Below are 7,144 nucleotides of genomic sequence, written 5' to 3'. Positions count from 1 at the left end.
ATAGAGAGAGAGAGGGAATAGAGAGAGAGAGGAATAGAGAGAGAGGGGGAATAGAGAGAGAGAGGGAATAGAGAGAGAGAGGGAATAGAGAGAGAGGGAATAGAGAGAGAGAGGGAATAGAGAGAGAGGGGGAATAGAGAGAGAGGGGAATAGAGAGAGAGAGGAATAGAGAGAGAGTGGAATAGAGAGAGAGGGGGAATAGAGAGAGAGGGAATAGAGAGAGAGGGAATAGAGAGAGAGAGGGAATAGAGAGAGAGGGGAATAGAGAGAGAGGAATAGAGAGAGAGAGGGAATAGAGAGAGAGAGAGGGGAATAGAGAGAGAGGGAATAGAGAGAGAGGGGAATAGAGAGAGAGAGGGAATAGAGAGAGAGGGGAATAGAGAGAGAGGGGAATAGAGAGAGAGAGGGAATAGAGAGAGAGGGGGAATAGAGAGAGAGGGGAATATAGAGAGAGAGGGAATAGAGAGAGAGGGAATAGAGAGAGAGAGGGAATAGAGAGAGAGAGGGGAATAGAGAGAGGGAATAGAGAGAGAGGGGGAATAGAGAGAGAGAGGGAATAGAGAGAGAGGGAATAGAGAGAGAGAGGGAATAGAGAGAGAGGGAATAGAGAGAGAGGGAATAGAGAGAGAGGGGGAATAGAGAGAGAGGTGGAATAGAGAGAGAGAGGGAATAGAGAGAGAGGGAATAGAGAGAGAGAGGGAATAGAGAGAGAGGGGAATAGAGAGAGAGGGGAATAGAGAGAGAGGGGAATAGAGAGAGAGGGGAATAGAGAGAGAGGGGGAATAGAGAGAGAGAGGGAATAGAGAGAGAGGGAATAGAGAGAGAGAGGGAATAGAGAGAGAGAGGGGAATAGAGAGAGAGGGGAATAGAGAGAGAGAGGGGAATAGAGAGAGAGGGAATAGAGAGAGAGAGGGAATAGAGAGAGAGGGAATAGAGAGAGAGGGAATAGAGAGAGAGGGGGAATAGAGAGAGAGAGGGAATAGAGAGAGAGGGGAATAGAGAGAGAGGGAGGAATAGAGAGAGAGAGGGGAATAGAGAGAGAGGGAATAGAGAGAGAGGGGAATAGAGAGAGAGAGGGAATAGAGAGAGAGGGGGAATAGAGAGAGAGGGAATAGAGAGAGAGAGGGAATAGAGAGAGAGGGGAATAGAGAGAGAGGGGGAATAGAGAGAGAGAGGGAATAGAGAGAGAGGGAATAGAGAGAGAGGGAATAGAGAGAGAGAGGGAATAGAGAGAGAGGGGAATAGAGAGAGAGAGGGGAATAGAGAGAGAGAGAGAGGGGAATAGAGAGAGGGGAATAGAGAGAGAGAGGGAATAGAGAGAGAGGGGGAATAGAGAGAGAGGGAATAGAGAGAGAGAGGGAATAGAGAGAGAGGGAATAGAGAGAGAGGGGGAATAGAGAGAGAGAGGGAATAGAGAGAGAGTGGAATAGAGAGAGAGGGGGAATAGAGAGAGAGGGGAATAGAGAGAGGGGAATAGAGAGAGAGGGAATAGAGAGAGAGAGGGAATAGAGAGAGAGAGGGAATAGAGAGAGAGGGAATAGAGAGAGAGGGGGAATAGAGAGAGAGGGGGAATAGAGAGAGAGGAGAGAGAGGAATAGAGAGAGAGGGAATAGAGAGAGAGGGAATAGAGAGAGAGGGGAATAGAGAGAGAGGGAATAGAGAGAGAGGGAATAGAGAGAGAGAGGGGAATAGAGAGAGAGGGGAATAGAGAGAGAGGGGGAATAGAGAGAGAGGGAATAGAGAGAGAGGGGGAATAGAGAGAGGGGGAATAGAGAGAGAGGGAATAGAGAGAGAGGGAATAGAGAGAGAGGGGAATAGAGAGAGAGGGGGAATAGAGAGAGAGGGAATAGAGAGAGAGGGGAATAGAGAGAGAGGGAATAGAGAGAGAGAGGGGAATAGAGAGAGAGGGAATAGAGAGAGAGGGAATAGAGAGAGAGGGGAATAGAGAGAGAGAGGGAATAGAGAGAGAGAGGGAATAGAGAGAGAGAGGAATAGAGAGAGAGAGGGAATAGAGAGAGAGGGGAATAGAGAGAGAGGGAATAGAGAGAGAGGGAATAGAGAGAGAGAGGAATAGAGAGAGAGGGAATAGAGAGAGAGGAATAGAGAGAGAGGGAATAGAGAGAGAGGGGAATAGAGAGAGAGGGGAATAGAGAGAGAGGGAATAGAGAGAGAGAGGGAATAGAGAGAGAGGGAAAGAGAGAGGGAATAGAGAGAGGAATAGAGAGAGAGAGGGAAAGAGAGAGAATAGAGAGAGAGAGGGAATAGAGAGAGGGAATAGAGAGAGGGAATAGAGAGAGAGAGGGAATAGAGAGAGAGGGAATAGAGAGAGAGGGGAATAGAGAGAGAGAGGGAATAGAGAGAGAGGTGGAATAGAGAGAGAGAGGGGAATAGAGAGAGAGGGGAATAGAGAGAGAGGGAATAGAGAGAGAGGGAATAGAGAGAGAGAGGGAATAGAGAGAGAGGGGGAATAGAGAGAGAGGGAATAGAGAGAGAGTGGAATAGAGAGAGAGGGGAATAGAGAGAGAGGGGAATAGAGAGAGAGGGGAATAGAGAGAGAGGGAATAGAGAGAGAGAGGAGAATAGAGAGAGAGAGAGGGGAATAGAGAGAGGGAATAGAGAGAGAGAGGGAATAGAGAGAGAGGGGGAATAGAGAGAGAGAGGGGAATAGAGAGAGGGATAGAGAGAGAGAGGGAATAGAGAGAGAGGGGGAATAGAGAGAGAGGAATAGAGAGAGAGGGGAATAGAGAGAGAGGGGAATAGAGAGAGAGGGGGAATAGAGAGAGAGGGAATAGAGAGAGAGTGGAATAGAGAGAGAGGGGGAATAGAGAGAGAGAGGGGAATAGAGAGAGAGAGGGAATAGAGAGAGAGGGAATAGAGAGAGAGAGGGAATAGAGAGAGAGGGGAATAGAGAGAGAGGGAATAGAGAGAGAGGGGAATAGAGAGAGAGAGGGAATAGAGAGAGAGAGGGAATAGAGAGAGAGGGAATAGAGAGAGAGGGAATAGAGAGAGAGGGGAATAGAGAGAGAGGGAATAGAGAGAGAGGGGAATAGAGAGAGAGGGAATAGAGAGAGAGGGGAATAGAGAGAGAGGGAATAGAGAGGAATAGAGAGAGAGGGGGATAGAGAGAGAGGGGAATATAGAGAGAGGGGAATAGAGAGAGAGAGGGAATAGAGAGAGAGGGGAATAGAGAGAGAGGGGGATAGAGAGAGAGAGGGAATAGAGAGAGAGGGGAATAGAGAGAGAGGGGGAATAGAGAGAGAGGGAATAGAGAGAGAGAGGGAAATAGAGAGAGAGGGAATAGAGAGAGAGAGGGAATAGAGGAGAGGGAATAGAGAGAGGGGAATAGAGAGAGAGAGGGAATAGAGAGAGAGGGAATAGAGAGAGAGGGAATAGAGAGAGAGGGGAATAGAGAGAGAGGGGAATAGAGAGAGGAATAGGAGTGAGAGGAATAGAGAGGGAATAGAGAGTGGGGGAATAGAGAGAGAGGGAATAGAGAGAGGGAATAGAGAGAGAGAGGGAATAGAGAGAGAGGGAATAGAGAGAGGGGAAAGAGAGGAGGATAGGAGAGAGAGGTGGAATAGAGAGAGAGGGAATAGAGAGAGGGGGGGAATAGAGAGAGAGAGGGAATAGAGAGAGAGAGGGATAGAGAATAGAGGAGAGAGGGAATAGAGAGAGAGGGAATAGAGAGAGAGAGGGGAATAGAGAGAGAGAGGGAATAGAGAGAGAGGGGGAATAGAGAGAGAGAGGGAATAGAGAGAGAGAGGGAATAGAGAGAGAGAGGGAATAGAGAGAGAGGAGGGAATAGAGAGAGAGGGAATAGAGAGAGAGAGGGAATAGAGAGAGAGAGGAATAGAGAGAGAGAGGGGGAATAGAGAGAGAGGGGGAATAGAGAGAGAGGGGGAATAGAGAGAGAGAGGGAATAGAGAGAGAGGGGGAATAGAGAGAGAGGGGGTATAGAGAGAGAGAGGGGGAATAGAGAGAGAGAGGGAATAGAGAGAGAGGGGGAATAGAGAGAGAGAGGGAATAGAGAGAGAGAGGGAATAGAGAGAGAGGGAATAGAGAGAGAGAGGGAATAGAGAGAGGGGGAATAGAGAGAGAGAGGGAATAGAGAGAGAGAGGGAATAGAGAGAGAGAGGGAATAGAGAGAGAGGGAATAGAGAGAGAGAGGGGGAATAGAGAGAGAGGGAATAGAGAGAGAGGTGGAATAGAGAGAGAGGGGGAATATAGAGAGAGAGGGAATAGAGAGAGAGGGAATAGAGAGAGAGAGAGATAGAGAGAGAGGGGAATAGAGAAAGAGGGAATAGAGAGAGAGGGGGAATAGAGAGAGAGAGGGAATAGAGAGAGAGGGGAATAGAGAGAGAGAGGGAATAGAGAGAGAGAGGGAATAGAGAGAGAGAGGGAATAGAGAGAGAGGGGGAATAGAGAGAGAGGTGGAATAGAGAGAGAGGGGAATAGAGAGAGAGAGGGAATAGAGAGAGAGAGGGGAATAGAGAGAGAGAGGGAATAGAGAGAGAGAGGGGAATAGAGAGAGAGGGAATAGAGAGAGAGAGGGAATAGAGAGAGAGAGGGGGAATAGAGAGAGAGAGGGGGAATAGAGAGAGAGGGGGAATAGAGAGAGAGGTGGAATAGAGAGAGAGGGAATAGAGAGAGGGGGGGAATAGAGAGAGAGAGGGGAAATAGAGAGAGAGAGGGAATAGAGAGAGAGAGGGAATAGAGAGAGAGGGAATAGAGAGAGAGAGGGGAATAGAGAGAGAGAGGGAATAGAGAGAGAGGGGGAATAGAGAGAGAGAGGGAATAGAGAGAGAGAGGGAATAGAGAGAGAGAGGGAATAGAGAGAGAGGGGAATAGAGAGAGAGAGGGAATAGAGAGAGAGGGGGAATAGAGAGAGAGGGGGAATAGAGAGAGAGAGGGAATAGAGAGAGAGAGGGAATAGAGAGAGAGGGGGAATAGAGAGAGAGAGGGAATAGAGAGAGAGAGGAATAGAGAGAGAGGGAATAGAGAGAGAGAGGGGAATAGAGAGAGAGAGGGGAATAGAGAGAGAGGGGGAATAGAGAGAGAGGGGGAATAGAGAGAGAGAGGGAATAGAGAGAGAGAGGGAATAGAGAGAGAGGGAATAGAGAGAGAGGGGGGAATAGAGAGAGAGAGGGGAATAGAGAGAGAGGGAATAGAGAGAGAGGGGGAATAGAGAGAGAGAGGGAATAGAGAGAGAGAGGGAATAGAGAGAGAGGGAATAGAGAGAGAGGGGAATAGAGAGAGAGAGGGAATAGAGAGAGAGAGGGAATAGAGAGAGAGGGGAATAGAGAGAGAGAGGGGAATAGAGAGAGAGGGGAATAGAGAGAGGGGGGGAATAGAGAGAGAGAGGGAATAGAGAGAGAGAGGGAATAGAGAGAGAGAGGGAATAGAGAGAGAGGGAATAGAGAGAGAGAGGGGAATAGAGAGAGAGAGGGAATAGAGAGAGAGGGGGAATAGAGAGAGAGAGGAATAGAGAGAGAGAGGGAATAGAGAGAGGGAGAATAGAGAGAGAGGGAATAGAGAGAGAGGGGAATAGAGAGAGAGAGGGAATAGAGAGAGAGGGGGAATAGAGAGAGAGGGGGAATAGAGAGAGAGAGGGAATAGAGAGAGAGAGGGAATAGAGAGAGAGGGGGAATAGAGAGAGAGAGGGAATAGAGAGAGAGAGAGAATAGAAGAGAGGGAATAGAGAGAGAGAGGGGAATAGAGAGAGAGAGGGAATAGAGAGAGAGGGGGAATAGAGAGAGAGGGGGAATAGAGAGAGAGGGGGAATAGAGAGAGAGAGGGAATAGAGAGAGAGAGGGAATAGAGAGAGAGGGGGAATAGAGAGAGAGAGGGAATAGAGAGAGAGAGGGAATAGAGAGAGAGGGAATAGAGAGAGAGAGGGAATAGAGAGAGAGAGGGAATAGAGAGAGAGGGGGAATAGAGAGAGAGGGGGAATAGAGAGAGAGAGGGAATAGAGAGAGAGAGGGAATAGAGAGAGAGGGAATAGAGAGAGAGGGGGGAATAGAGAGAGAGAGGGAATAGAGAGAGAGGGAATAGAGAGAGAGGGGGAATAGAGAGAGAGAGGGAATAGAGAGAGAGAGGGAATAGAGAGAGGGAATAGAGAGAGAGGGGAATAGAGAGAGAGAGGGAATAGAGAGAGAGGGAATAGAGAGAGAGAGGGAATAGAGAGAGAGAGGGGAATAGAGAGAGAGGGGGAATAGAGAGAGAGGGGGAATAGAGAGAGAGGGGGAATAGAGAGAGAGAGGGAATAGAGAGAGAGAGGGAATAGAGAGAGAGGGGGAATAGAGAGAGAGAGGGGAATAGAGAGAGAGGGGGAATAGAGAGAGAGAGGGAATAGAGAGAGAGAGGGAATAGAGAGAGAGGGAATAGAGAGAGAGAGGGGAATAGAGAGAGAGGGGGAATAGAGAGAGAGGGGGAATAGAGAGAGAGGGGGAATAGAGAGAGAGAGGGAATAGAGAGAGAGAGGGGGAATAGAGAGAGAGAGGGAATAGAGAGAGAGAGGGAATAGAGAGAGAGGGAATAGAGAGAGAGAGGGAATAGAGAGAGAGGGGGAATAGAGAGAGAGGGGGAATAGAGAGAGAGGGAATAGAGAGAGAGGGAATAGAGAGAGAGAGGGAATAGAGAGAGAGGGGGAATAGAGAGAGAGGGGGAATAGAGAGAGAGAGGGAATAGAGAGAGAGAGGGAATAGAGAGAGAGGGAATAGAGAGAGAGGGGGAATAGAGAGAGAGAGGGAATAGAGAGAGAGAGGCAATAGAGAGAGAGAGGGAATAGAGAGAGAGGGAATAGAGAGAGAGAGGGGGAATAGAGAGAGAGAGGGGGAATAGAGAGAGAGAGAGAGAGAGAGAGAGAGAGGGAATAGAGAGAGAGAGGGAATAGAGAGAGAGAGGGAATAGAGAGAGAGGGGGAATAGAGAGAGAGGGGGAATAGAGAGAGAGGGAATAGAGAGAGAGAGGGAATAGAGAGAGAGGGAATAGAGAGAGAGAGGGAATAGAGAGAGAGGGGGAATAGAGAGAGAGAGGGAATAGAGAGAGAGAGGGAATAGAGAGAGAGAGGGGGAATAGAGAGAGAGGGGAAATAGAGAGAGAGAGGGGGAATAGAGAGAGAGGGAATAGAGAGAGAGGGGGAATA

Source organism: Nansenia antarctica, assembly GCF_963989245.1.
Source record: "Nansenia antarctica genome assembly, contig: SCAFFOLD_285, whole genome shotgun sequence".
In the NCBI taxonomy this organism is placed as follows: Eukaryota; Metazoa; Chordata; class Actinopteri; order Argentiniformes; family Microstomatidae; genus Nansenia; species Nansenia antarctica.
This window is presented reverse-complemented; position numbering follows the sequence as displayed.